Genomic DNA, 14,913 nt, shown 5'->3' on the forward strand with positions numbered 1-14,913 from the left:
TTTTTACGCGGGAACGGCCATTAAACAGCCATCGCTCGAGCGGCTGTCCGCGAGGCTGTATGGAGAGACGTATGAGCTGCGCATCGCCGTGCGAGAACATTTGTCATTCCGCGAGGCTGTGCGGGTGTTTCTCTCGCCAGCCTCCTGTTGCCGGCTGGGTCGTGTGTTTTCGCCGTAATTTGCCGAGGCCCTCACTTTTTGACGCGTCTTTAGCATATCTGTTTGGAAGGGAATACTGTTATTTGCTCTGTATCGCGCTCGATAGAGCCAAGTATAATTTTGCTTTACTGTACGGTAAACTGACGTTGCAGTTGCTACCGGTCATTTCTTTCTTCATCGCACTTGCTCGTGATTTGTCAGTTGTGCGAAAGGATAGGTAATTTTTCTTTATATTTTGTCCTACCCCATAAACTGCAAGCCCTGGTACTATTAAACCAACAACGACTTATTTCTCTCTCTCTCTCTCTTTCTCTCCCTCTCTATCTCTCTGATTTTAGCTTCGAATGCCCCGAATCGCAGTAACGCGTTCGACCGCGTAATCTCGAGCGCCGCATAAGTATGGTGCTGTTACGAGCACCACTTGCGTTGCCCTGCAATCTAGAGGCTTGCCTCACTTTCACTGTGTGCCTTACAAGGCCGTGTAATTGCTCTATTTACCAGTGTGGACAAACCAAGCGTTTCTCAGTATCTTTTGAGGCAGATTTAAAGGGACACTGAAGATGAATATGAAGTTTATCTGTGTGATATGCTATATGTACGTTATGCACAATGCATTAAAGGCGTCAACATCTCCTAAATACCATATAATAAAAAATGTTTATCTGTATTAGTAAATTACGCCACACCATTGTGAAACGGCTATACTATTTGGCGTGATATTAGGTTTGGTGAGCCAGAAATAAAATGGAAAAGCGACAAAAATGTGGCGACGCTGCCCAGAAGCTTTCGCACCTCCTCGCCATGACGTCACAGATTTTTGACAGCGTCTGCTCAGGTCTAATTAATCGTTTATCTTCGGAAGCGACTTACTGGATTACATTTTTCAAGAACGTTCTGCTGCACCAAACTATAGCCCAAGCACGATAAAATACTTTGAAATGCGCGACCTCGCACAGGCTGTACCGGAGCTCAGGTTTCGGCGTAATGTTACAAGAAGAAGGAAGTTTGGCTTACATTTTCGCCAGTAATGAACCTACTGCCTCCCACCAGATTATTGCAGATAATGCATCGAAATGAGACTTCGCTTCACTACTAAAAGCTAGGTACGTCTTAGGTTTGAATCGCCGATGCGACGGTCGTGTACGGTCGTGTTCTGGAAAAGATGAAAGGCAGAATGCTTATGTACTCGTATTTTGCTGCGCGTTAAAGGAATTTGCGTGGCAAAAATTATTCAGGGGACAACAATACGGCGCCCTTCACAACATATACGTAGATCTGCATCCATAACTTCATTCAAGCAGTTAGTGAAACCAAGGTAGTCAGCAGTGCTACCGCTGACCGCTTACGACCAGTATGTACCCATGTACCATTACTTTCTCGGGATTAACAATAGCAGCTCCACGAGCCTTACGTTTTTTGTTAGGCGAATGTTAGTAAAACAAACGTACGCCTGGTGAGTAAATGTACGTTGCAAATTTACAGCGTACGTGCGACAGGTGGTGGGCCCAACTTATTTTAAACGTCTTCCGGCTGCCCTCCATATGTCTTTTTTTTTTCCTGGCTTTTAATTTTTAACGGTTAATTAACGGTTAATTTTTCATGCGTAAGTACACGACATGCGTGCGTCTTTCACACGCTATACGTTCTAGCAATCACAGTAGGACGTTACAGGCACCGGAGTTTGCGGGATTTCAGGTTAATTTTTTTTCTTAGCGCAGTTACGCATAAGGCGTATGGTCAATAACACAAGAATGGCGCTAACAAACCTGCATGCAAAAGAGAGAGAGAGAAGCAACAGGACGCGATTTTAGTGCCACGAGAAAACGTTAATCACATCGCAGCATAGAGAACTTTTGCCATGGAAGAAAGTCTCACGAACCGGTACACACTTCAACCCCTGACTGTCAGTGACCCGTCACCATGTTTACGCCTCGCTTACTTTACTATGTGCACGGTGCACAAGAGAGAGGGGAAAGGGAGAAAGTTGGAGGGGGGGGGGGGGGGGGACCGTCTTGCCACAGTCGGCAGTGTCCAGCTTGGACCGGGTACCGCTGATACGAAGGCGCGAGGGACAACCCGTCGCCTGGAGGGTGCAGGAACAGGAGGGTGCTTCGCCGGACTGGTTGCCAAAAAGAGTAGAAGATGGCCACAAGCACGGCCGACGATTCGAACAAGCCCGAGTCGTCGGAAGCCGGCCCGGCCTAGAAACGAAAGCCTGTCTGTGCCTTCGTGATACGTCCTCTGCCAACTTCTACCCCGACACTTCCTCGTCTCGGTCCCACTTTTACTGGCTACAACGGGCAGGCACTAAGAGTCAGAAGCGTGCTTCAATATCAGACGCGACCGACGCGACGTCGCCCACGCAAGAAAGCTAGTGCGGGGAAGGAGACAGCAAAAGTGCGGCAGAAGAGAGAGATGTCCGAAGAGATAGGGCTTGCAGATAATGCGACTGCATTGAATATGAATGAACGCCGACTTAAACACGTATCGGATGGCTTCGTCGTTTCTCTCAGTGTCTCTTCGTTTTGTATCTGTCTTTGATTTTCTTTCTTTCTCTTTCTTCCTTTTTTTTTCTTTTCTTTCTTGCCTCAGAGTGACTCGTTTTCCCTCTCGCGTGCACGCCGTGTTTGTTTTTGTTGAAGATCGAAAGAGAAGTTCTGCGCTGGCACCATTGTCGTTCGCTTCATTCGCTCGCCTTATTTTTTTTCTCTCTCTCTCACGCTGCCAGCGGCGCGTGTGTGCCTGCGTCCAGACAGTGCGTTCTGCTCGAATCACCTTTCTTTGTTCCTTTTGTCCACTCGATCGACTTGTCGTCAATGCCTTACTGGTACTTCTGTAGTTGCATTGGGCAGAGAAGGCTCTGTGTCTGGCACCTTTCCCAGATAAAGTGTGCCGATAAAGTTAGTTCAGGGAGTCTCCAACCATGGAATAAGAAAGCCACATATATTCCTTCAGAAAGATGCGAGGCATAAGAAAGATGCCATAAGTGATTTTGAAGTAATCATATGTGAACTCCATACGTTTAACCGATCGTCTCATCAACGCCACAAGAACGTGCCGTGTTTAAGTATTCATTACTGCAGTTGTTTATTAGTTGCAGAAATAATGGAAGTTTTACTAGTGAAAAGCCCGTTATCTTAAATTCTTAGCTAAAGAGGAGAAAAAAAACTAGACGAGAAAACAATACAAATAGGAAAATAGAAATAACCGAAACTTTCACAATTACTTAGAGAGTACGAAGCACGCTAATAATTAAAAGCTTGACGTCCCAAAATTTTCTGTCACATTTTGTACATTTCTAGCACAATTTCAGTATACTTAGCGAAAGTTTTCTTAATTATTTAAGTAGATTCTACAGAAAAATGATCCAGCTTTACGAAAAGCTTTCCTGCAGAATTTCTGATGTACTCCTGGGGCCATTACAAGTGAGATGTCACTCGATATTCGTCCTTAGCGCTCGAATTCCTTCTTCACTGGACACGACGCCTGGAACAAATAATCAATGTGGTCAGCAAAAAGTGCTTGTGAAATTAAATCTGGGCCGCTCAAGCATCTTCTTATTACATCAGCGATGACTAGAGACTCTCCAGGCTCATTAAATCGCGCGCAGAATAAGGTTGTCTTCTGCGACGTCGACGACCCGCCCATTCACGACCTTTGAGCGATGCTTGAGAGCTCGAAAATCGCGCATGCTGCTGTGATTGGCACTGCTCTCGTAACATGGGCAGAGGAAGCAAGCACTAATCAACCACGACGCACTATGTTGGGAGCTGTCGGTTGACATCTCACGCATGCTTCCGGGAAGGAGGAACGTTAATGGGAATATTACATTTTTTTAATCAGCCCTGGATTCGATGAACCTGAGTCTTACTTCTCCTTGTAATTCGCATTCACCTTTCATTAAGCAATTTTTCTTTCTCTCTTCTTATGTTTACTCGTCTTAATTGGATAACAAACTTTTTCTTTAATACAAATAATGAATATTCGAAGTTACTTGTAAAGCTAGCTTTGCTGCAGACTTACCCTTTATGTGGCAAAAACAACTTTAGTGCACAAACAATGTCAGCGAACACTAGTAACACGCACGCAAGAAGAGCCGCAAATGTAGTGGAAATGCTTACAATGTCCTTTGTTATTCTCGACACTTCTTTCAATTAAAACACATTTTACAATAAAAATGTCCATTTCATATGTGTCGTTCCTCATAACTACTTATCAGTGGATATTTTAATCTTGCTTAAGACACTATTTCTCTTATCTATCAAATTTAGCATTGGCACGTGATCCCCCACTTCCTTGTTTACAGTGATAGAACTCTTTATCATTTTTTATCATTTGTATACCTCACGCATTCCTAACGCTTGCAAACTTCCGCACACTCATCGCCAATAGCCCTGCTAGAAATGACATGGTATCCTTTACAGCGATTGAAACTGAACTTCAACAGCTTTTCTAAAAATGTGTTATTGAAAGCCATAGAAATGCACCAGGAACTCTTTAAAACGTCAACAGAAGTTTTCACAAGAGACAACTTCATCTGCAGTTCACATGGCATTGCACTCGTCTTCTATTACAATTTACAGTCGTACTATTAGTCAGGTGTAGTGACCACGATCCTGACATAGTGGTCACTAAGCTGTCGGATTTAATGCGGCGAAGGACAACTTTAGTGTGCAAAAAAATTTATGGATACGTCCGATTGTTTCTTGCGGCGATATTTTGCTGTTCTGCAAGTCATAACAGGTTGAGGAAGTCGTTGAGAAACTTGATGCACGATATACGCTTAAAATGGGTAGACACATGCGCTGTTGCTATTCTCACGTTGTTGGAAAATGAAGCAACGCGTAGTACATGCACGGCATCCAATCAAAAATATCAGTACTATTGCGGACGTTGTGAAATAGACAGAGAGGGAGTGAAATTTTGAACCGGGAAAATAAAAGCAGTTTCCAGCAGAAGATGCGTTAAACGCCTACCCTTATGTGTATTTGCATTAAAAATTGTACTTGTTTCTTTTTGGTTTTGTCTTTCCACTGACTGATACTTTTTTTCAAGGTGGATTTATAGTATGAGCAATAACAGATTGATTAGCTTTTGTTTAAGGCGCGTCTTTTCAAGTACACTTTTGACAGCGTAAAGCATACCCCATGATCAGGAACCGGTAGAGGGTGGTCAAAATACTCTTACTTATTGCACACCCATGCTAAATTTTTATCCCATTTTGTAATGTTTTCTCTACGGTGATCTCTATTCTTGTATGTCCTGAAGAAATAAAAAAGAGAGGGAATGCAACCGCTCAAAACCAGCAAGCCTATTTCATTTCCACGGGCGAAACGTCGAACGCGGAGTAAAAACCTTTCCTGACATCTCTTCTAGCACACATTAGCAAAAAAAAACGAGGGTGAACGAAAGAATCTCATAATTTTAACAATAAATATAATACGTAGGTACGCAACAGTAACGGCATATAAACAAAATATGGTTGAGTATATACGAAGATTATGCAAGATTTAAAAAAAAGGAAAGCCTTCCCTATGTCTCATAGGTAAATTATTTTTTGACACCCTCATTGTGGAGGGCGTCAGCTCACCACATTCAACTCTTAGGCACTGTCAGTAAGGGCGCCCCACTGCGGATGGCGCAGAAAGTAAACGGGCGCGAAAGCGGGGAGAGTGCGATAAGCAAGATGTGAAAGGGGAGAGGGAGGAGGGTAACCGGAACGAGATAAGCCACCACCTCGGTAGATTTCGTCGCTCTGCTCGTTGCGGTTGTCCGTTGTGACGGTGCTTAACTCAGTAGGGAAGAAGAACCACTTGAAATCAAAAAAGGAAGGGGATCCCCGCATCTGACGTCGCACCGGGTGGTTCGTGACAGCGACGGAACGGAGGAAAAGGCCAGATCTATAAGCGCACGTGCCACAGAGGTGGCCGAGGTGGTGGATGAAATATGACTTCCCGGGGGTTCCGGGCCGTGCGATATATCCCGGGCCATTGTGCACCGTCGCGAGAGGAAGGGAAATAGAAGAGAGAATGCATTGGAAGGAAGCCCGTCTTCAGTGGTGCCGCCCGAGCCTCGTTTGGTTCAGAGAAGTGGTCCCGCGTGCTTCTGGCCGGACTGTTCCCACTGTGCGCCGGAAGTACGTCACGGCACCCTCGCTTCCGGAGGACTTAGGGAGAACTTCCGGCCGCTTTACTGCTCTTAACTTTATTTGCTTTGAGCGGGCACAGCGATACTGCACTGTGCGTGCGACGGGCGCCTGTCTACGGGCTAGAGCAGCCGAGGGTCGACGCATGGGAGCGTCTCGGAAGGGCATGAGCTGCACCTGCATTGCGAAAACTTCACAGCTAGATGCAGAACGTACTCTTTGCACGTTAGGATTAAGCTTATCAACAAAAGCCCTGTTTAAATAAAAGAGCGCGAAAGTGCACTAGCTGTAGCAGTTGTTTTTTACCTATGCGTTAGAAGAGTAAAGTTGAGTTAGTTGTAAAAAAAGTAAATGGCTGTAAAAGAGTAAATGCAGGCAGTAAGAGGCACCGCGAAGAGTGGCATCATTGAGCTCTGTTATCTTTTTTCCTCTGTTGTGTTCTAAAGCACGATATATTGCTCTGACACAGCTGTGTTAATTAGTCTAAACTTTTCCTTTGAAGCAAGAATGTGACGGACGCCTTTTGCGAAAAGCATGCAGGGTGGTATTCCTTACGACGTAGAATTCCGCCACGTTGGCGTTTTGAGCCAATTATAGAAGGCGTAGCCACCGTGCGAGCCAATCAGAGAGCACAAGATGGCCGAAATCGACAATATCGCGCAATTTGACAGCGTCCAGGCGCTCCGGATATTTATAGCAGCCCTGCCAGAGTTGGTTACTGGCTGTTGTAGAAGAACTCTGGGACTTCGATGCCTTTTGTGGCACCAGAGACCCTCTGCATCTCGGGTGACACAAAAGGCATCGCATTGCATCGAGCGACAAGCATCGCTTTGCAATGCTTGTCAGAATTGTGAGTGGGGCAGAGTCCGGGCCACGTTAAATGGTCAGCATTGTGCGCAGCACATTCACGAAGCAACACATGGATTATTAGTGAAGCGCGTACGGTACGTTCTACAGCAAAGTGAGGGAGCAGTTGTTTAGCATTAGAACCGATGTAAGCTCAAATTATTTTTCTGCTTTATTGAGAAGAGATTGGGCATATCACCCGTGAGATACACGTATATTCCATAAGCATTCACTCGACTTCTACGTCACGACTTGGATGTTGTACAAAACGATACAAAAGTACAACAGGCAGATTGAGACAAATATTTATCAACAGTGGACGAACAGGGGAAGCGTGAATCGAGAGCTAATGTTTCTACAAGACTTTACGTCACATGAATACGTGGCGTAATACGTGAGACGTAATATAAGCATCTAATAAGTGAGACTCAATATAGGTTAATTGTCACTTGCCAACTAAGTGTCGTACTGTACACATTCTTTACATTTTGTTAACTTTACGTGCCGTTGAAGGTTAAAAATATTAAAATTACTCTTACCTTCTAGAGGACGTTCTGTATAATTTACTGGGACATTTAGCTAACTTACTGAGCCATTTTAAGTTGTCAATCATGAAAAAAACACGCTCTTTATTTATTTATCTATGTCTGGGACGAGTTGAACAAAATTTTAAGCGCCGGTTCAAGCTGAGTTACCACCGATAAGCATGCATGCGGATAAAACAAAGGAAGAAAGAAAAAATATGCTATCTACTACTCCCCACACTGAATCTTCCTCGAGAACCATTTCTCATAGACGTGACTGAATTAATCTTTCCTCCAGCAGCATTTTATTTATCTTGCCATGCTGCCTACGTATGTATGATGTACTCGCAATGTTTCTTTTGTACCCTCAATGTTTTTTTTTTTTGTTTTTTTTTTTTTGCTTTTTTTTTCTCCACATGCAGAGATGACGGTGGCCCTGTCCTCTCGTCATCACATTGCTACTGGGCCGGGAGGCGCTAACCGGAAAAACGCAAGCTGGGACACCCCCATGGGAAAAGGCTCGCATCTATGAAGAAGGCAAAGAGCCGGTATGATCGCTTCCTGAGCATACGTGGCGTCTGAAATAGTCCGGCACGCAGCATCCGGCAGACCACTCCTCTATGGATAAATGCTTCCCTCCTCTCGTTCAATGTTCCCCTGCTTCTCTTCCGTTTGTTCCCTACTTACGTCGCGCTGAGTCACGGTGCATAAAAAAAGAAAGAGAAGGACTTGGACCAAAAAAATATATATGAAAGGCCTTCCCCAACAAAAGAATAAATTCACAGGATTGGTCATTACGGATGTCGTCACAATAGATCTGTTATAATGAGGATTCACTGATTGCAGTGGTTCATTTAGTAGATTAATTTAAAACCGTTGAAACGTTTTATGTCGATAATGGAGTTTTGACGCTCACGCTTTTGTCTTCCTACGTGATGGTGTCTGTTGTTTTGCTCCTTAATATTGAAAATCATTTTGCAGACTTCATTGTGTTTATGCAAAACATATGAAAAATTAACATGAATAGTGGCAGTCAAAACCGTTCACATTACGAGAAAGTCTTTTGGAAACAAAATACATCAGTCAAGTTTCTTTGAGACAGAAGGTCGTATGGGCCGAAAATGTAGTAAAAGATGTGAGGCTGTCACATCGAGAGTGCACTGGACATCTAATCCCGCATGTTTCCGGAGATTCCGCTGCAGGTACCTGGTGATTGGTTTTTAATCATGACGAGCTCATACCGGCATACATTAAACCTGCGGTTGTGTTGTCCTGTCGTACAATATACATCTTCATAAGTGGAAGCATTGCAAAGAATAGAAAGAGATAAAGAGTATAAACGTCGTATACTAAGGTACATAAACAAAGTGATGTCGCATAATAGTTAGAGGAACGTGATATACTCTATCGGAATAGATGGTGACATACACAATATAAGGGTACATCATTTAACGCTGTCAAATTATACAAAAGTAATGTAAGGGCACATCTCTTGACACTACCAAATACTGAAGTTAGCGAGAATCATGTACATAATGAAGAGATGATTAACAATGAAAGCAACTGTTTATGAAAAAATGGCGGTTATTTCATGACGAAACATAACAGGGTCATGAATGTCGACAACATTATTAGGGAGACCATTTCATATTTCAGTTGGTAACGCGGATGAGTTGAAAACGTTAGTGCGCCAAAAGATGCGTTTGAAGGAGCGGTTGTTGTGTAAACTGCGAGACGTTCGAACGGTTGGGAGAGAGGGAGAGTGGTTTGGTGCTGATTGTTTGTTATTTTATGAAATAAGCAGAGTCGAGCAATCTTTCTGCGCGATTTTAAGGAGGGTAAGGACAGTAAAGAGTTAATATTAGTAACGTCAGAAAATCTTGAAAGAGGCCTGTAGTTGCCGTAGATTCAGATCGTTCGTCAACGCTGTGCAACTCTTGCAAAGCACGAGCGCGCACACAATTTGCGGACGATGTTGGCCAACTTGTTATTCGGTGAGACGGCGTTCGTAGACACACCAGCGGACCAAGACTACGTTTTGCACAACGTTATTAAGCTGCCCCCGGTGGCAACCGACTTCCTTCACTGAGTCAGCCTCAGGCGTCGGGTATTCCTTCCGTGGGATTGAGTGCGAATGGCGTAGTGTAAGCACCGCCGAAGTGGAAATCTCTCGGCACGAGGCGTATCCAACGCCACGCGTCATTTGGCGGGTCGTCCCCACACGTTATAGACTCCGCAAAGGGCACACGTGGCTATATCGCTTGTCATTTGGCACGGCCTTGCCATGGAGGGATTCCGCAAAAGAACTGCGCTCCCATATCGCACTCCTCCCATCCTCTCACACAGTTCTCATTAACTCCGAACCCGTCAAGCACCCTTCATCGTCGCCGCCAACGCAGCATCCCAGCTCCCGGATGGGCCACCGACCTGTCACCGCCAGGGCTTCGTAGCGTCGGTTGGCGTACTGCTCGTCGGCTCCGAACTGGTACGGCGCCGCCAAAGCGGGTGCGTCGAGGACCCTCTTAGACGCGCCAGAAAGGCCTGACTCTCTCGCCTTGGCTGTCGTTGTCAGAGTGTCTGGGCTGTGCTCGAAATGAGAAGCACCCCTGCCCCCTCCCCACCCCCTCCCCCCGCCCTCTGCGCCTCTGTCACTGACTTGCGAGAGTCCTGTTCTAGTATACAGCCTTCTGCTCTCGACATAACCAGACGCGAGGAGGCTTCGAGAAGGCTTTGTGTCGAATAGCTGTTCGAGAGAGCGGTGACCTTTGACGACGAGTCGCGTGGATTTGGCAAAGCAAGCAAAAAAAAACAATATTTGATTCTGGCTAACGGTGTTTTCAGACTTCAAGTGAAACAGCTTAATGAGACGTTTCTACGTGCTATAGTAACTATAGATCCCTGGCCCGCGTCGTTGTCGTGATTCACTACACTGAATGCGCCTTTACAGCCAATCTACACTGTTTCTAATACATGTCACGTGGTGGGGAAATAGCAGTAGCTGTACATGACGCCTGACCGAATCGTCGGCAATGCTACCCAGCACAGGGTGGCCAGCCAGTACTTACACTGACTAACCTCCCTGTCTTTCTCTCTATTTTGCCTCCTGTTTGGTGTAACAGGTACATTTCATTGTGAAGCCATATGTCTTATTTGCTAGCACAAGTATATGGCTATATTTTCTTTTGATACATTTAAAATCGGGATTTTTGAAATTAACATCAGGAATTGTTGCAACTACTCGACGAACTGTGTTATCACTTCGCCTGACCTTTGGTTGTGACTGCTCTCCCACTATTCAAGACATTTTTATTTTTTTACCTATGCACAAGCTTGAACTTAATGAATACATACATTTAGCCTACGGGAGTGGTACTCGCTCAAACTATACAACGCAATCAAACTTCAGCCTAATATGTTTTAAGGTATAATAAGCTAGTATAAACATGTTTACAGTATCGTTTCGTCTTTAATGTGTCCCTGCTTTGGCAACCGTGGAAAAACATTGTGCCATGAAATGTCACCAAATGTCACCAAGTGAAATGCGAAAGCTACGTATCGCTTCCCCTACGCTACGTAATAATATTCACTTCCATTTCAATTCCTACCGTACCTGCGTTGAAAAAGAGTGAATCCCAAGAGGTACACTCGCTCGGGCTCTTCCAATCTACACTGTCTCATGGAGAAGCGAGAACTGTTACCGGAGGGCCGCAGAGGCGAACTTTTCAATTTCAACAACCACACTGGAGCTTGTCCTCTCGCCTTTCGTTCTTTACTTTCTTCTTTCTTTAGTCCTCCTTTTTTTTTTTACTCCCAGGAGACGCAATTTCTCGATCTCCGCGGAGCCACGTCGCGTTAACCTGACAAAAGGAGGAATAAGGAGCAGTCCCCTCTCGGAATGAATTAAATTCTCGAAACTCCCCGTCTCACAGCTCCTGAAGACAGCGTTCGTTTGTCCGGCCCCATAAAAGTTTTCAGCACTCGGAATCCATTCTCATTTCGCTAGCGAGGAAGTAAAGCTTACAACAGTAGAACCGATGCCGAGAAGACGTAGTCACCCTCCGAACTGTTGTCCTTAGAATACGAAGGAAACTGTGATAAGATGGAATGAGAAAGAAAAAAAGAAAAAGGGAACCGCCCTCCCAACTTCTACTTTTGCCACGGTGTCACCAGGCCGCGCCGTATCTCCGGGAGACACCGCGTTGAGTCCACCGCCGAAAGGCCCCACTCGAATATATACGGCTGCGTTTCTTCCGGCCACGGCTCGGGTGTGTCTTACGTAAAGCCCACCCTACGGGGAGCAGACGAGTCATTCCTCGGGATAGGGCGGAATAAGAAAAGAGCGCCAGTGCTTCAGAGTGAAAATTCGCAGCAAAGGTGCCGGACAGACTATCGCGCTCATGTACGCTGTAGCGCGAGGATCGAAAGGTCGCTGCGCCGGCGTTTGGACGAAAATAATCTCGAAACCGTGGACCAAGTCTCCCGCCCCCGTGTCTGCACGCTTGCCTGGAACCCCGGCCGTCACGACTCTCTGTACAGCGTTGGCGAGCGGCGGCGCGGGCGCGTCGTTGAAAGGAAACCAATGCCGCTGGGGAAACAGAAACGGAAGAAGCTCGTACTATGAAAAAGCAAAGATCCCTCCCGCGCGCGCACACTCCGCTATACGGCCCACTGCCGTCGTCACCGTCAGCTACATCTTTACCACTGTGTGAAAAAGTGAAAAAAGAACACGCACACACGCAAAGAGAGAGAAAGAAGTGTTTTATATCCTGCTTATTTCTGTTTCTTTATTTCTCTCTCGTTCTCACGTCTTTCCCGCAGGAACCAACCTCCGGTTCGTGCCAAGATCCAAATAGAAGCATAAAGGAAAAGCAGGAGCAGAGCAAGACAGCGCCAGTGGTGGAGGCGATGCCGGCTCAGTGGGGAGGAAGGGCGAGCCATGGAGCCGCATTTGAAATGCGAATTTTCTCCGGGACGCTCCGGCCAACCGAGCGAGACAGACCAACCGAGAGAGGCCGCTACGGCCGCCTATATGGGGAGGGGGAGTGCGGGAGGGGGGAGGGGGGGAGGCGTTGTCGTCTCTTCCATCTTCCTCTTATCCTCACTCTTTCTTCACTGTACAGAGGGTTCCTGCTCATATTTCTTATACTCACTACTATACTGTACGCCCTCGTCTCACGCTTACGTCTTTCTCTTCCTGTCACTCCCTTTTTTTTTTTTTTTTTTTTTGCCAGGCCTTTCCTTATTATTATTATTCCTTCTTTTCGACACACTGTCTGGCATTTCGGAATGCTTCGCGTTTTGCTCGACAGTTTTCTGATATCGCGCACTATCTCAACATTGCTTCCGTCGCCGTTATCGTTTACTTCTTCCTTTACTGCTTGCTTCCTTCGGTTTCTGCATCTCCATCCTCCTCTCACTTTTTTTTCGTCGTCTGCGTTATTCTTTCGTCCTCTCGCCTCCTCAGTGTGCCTCTCGGTTCGTTGATTCCTCCCTTCGTTCACTGCTTTTTCATTCCTCGAGTAGGACGTGTATTGGGGCTTACACTTCCTTCTTTCCCATTTTCAGTGCGCGTGCGTTTGATCTCAATACTACGATGAAAAAAAAAGAATTTGATTGCTTCTGCTCCGGGCGGAGGCGAGATAGAAAATAAAGGTTGTAAGAACGGTCGTATATAGGCAGAAGACGAGGAATGGTCGGCGTAAGACGCAAGGACCAAGGCGTGGACCGTTTCTTTTCTGTTTTCTGAAACCCGGAAGCGACTGGAAAAGTGTGACAGGGTGTACAAGACTTCAAGGCAACAAAAGAAAAATTAAACAAAGTTCAGAGGTCGGAGCAGAGATGACGCACAGAATGAGAAGCATTGAAAAAGCGGTATGCTCGATGATCTTAATGTTATTTATTTATTTATTTATTTATTTATTTATTTATTTATTTATTTATTTATTTATTTATTTATTTATTTATTTATTTATTTATTTATTCGAATCTTACATGTGTAAGCTGTCAAGAAATAATGTGTACCCAAACTTCAATTTGTATGGATTATAGGAAAGATGTCCCGTGCTTTTCAGGTACACAACGCACTCACAAGCTTGCAGATAATCAACCCACGTGACAAAATGTAAGGAAAATGGACGCAGGGGTCATCAGAATACGAGATAACGAATCCAGTGTTTTGGACGTCATTCGCCACGGTAGTATCCCAGTGGCTATGGCGTTTGCTCTGCTAAGATCGAGGTCGCGGGTTCGAAGGGGGCGAAATGCAAAAAAAAAAGCGCTCGTGTACCTTGATTTAGGTACACGTTAAATAATCCCAAGTGGTTAAATATTATCCGGAGTCCCCCACTACGGAGTGCATCATAATCGTATTGCGTTTCTTGCGCGTAAAACCCCAGAAATGAATTTGATTTCTGACGTCACGGCCATATTTTGCCGACGACTCTTTATGGATATCCTTTCGAAAGCCATCCAGTACCAATAAATGTATCCGCTGCCTCAGTGTCCACTGATTTGCGCTCTGAGTCACGAATCTTGTGCAGTGTTGCCGATGGTGGTAGTCTTGCGGCTCCTATTGGAGGCAAGAACGAAATAAAGTACAATGTGACATCGCAGCCTCTTGTGTTGTCTCTATGCATCGTGCCTGACTTTCTCGTCCCGAAGATGCATTTTCACGCATCTTCGTGCTCCACGATTATGAGTTCCACTGGCCCCAAAGAAGCGAGAGTCACTGTAGTAGTACTCTTACAGACTGATTATTCACCTAGTACTCTAAGCTTTCATAGCGTATACAACGAACTAGTGCCGTGTTCTCTAGCTTCTCTCGCTCTTCCACTTACCTTTTATCAATTTTTGCGGCACTTGCACATATCAGTGCCGTGAAATAAAGCTGTCAGTCGAAGAAAAAGAAATAACGTACATTATTCGAGGTTCGTCCCTTTCCGCTGCATCGAACGGTGTAGGCGCTATAAAGGAAGACACCGATCTCGACGCAGGCGCGAGGAAAGCTGGTCGTCAGAAGATCCAACAAGGAACAAATAAAGAACAAAATTCCAGGAAACAAACGTACGTCAATCGAGTTGAATTAGAAGATGCGCACCGAATAACCCAGGCTGGTTCGCGAGACCTCGTCTGGTGCGAAGGCTATGTAGAAGCACGAAATCGAACAAAACCTTCCTCTGCGTTTTCTTCTCAAAAAAAAAAAAAAAAAAAAAAAGCTGCAACAAAGCGATGAAACAGGGA

The 14,913-nt window shown here is 45.3% G+C and overlaps 1 long non-coding RNA gene across 1 annotated transcript in view; it reads left to right on the forward strand.

Moving 5' to 3' along the window:
• Positions 1-12,698, forward strand: part of LOC125947556 (uncharacterized) — a 36,826-nt gene extending 24,128 nt beyond the window's left edge. Inside the window, exons 2-4 of the long non-coding RNA XR_007468384.1 lie at positions 8,097-8,222; positions 10,021-10,179; positions 12,493-12,698. This is a non-coding gene — a long non-coding RNA (uncharacterized LOC125947556). The remainder of the gene's footprint in view (positions 1-8,096; positions 8,223-10,020; positions 10,180-12,492) is intronic.
• The last annotated feature ends 2,215 nt before the right edge of the window (positions 12,699-14,913 follow it).

The sequence above is a fragment of the Dermacentor silvarum genome, chromosome 8, assembly GCF_013339745.2.
Source record: "Dermacentor silvarum isolate Dsil-2018 chromosome 8, BIME_Dsil_1.4, whole genome shotgun sequence".
NCBI classification, from domain to species: Eukaryota; Metazoa; Arthropoda; class Arachnida; order Ixodida; family Ixodidae; genus Dermacentor; species Dermacentor silvarum.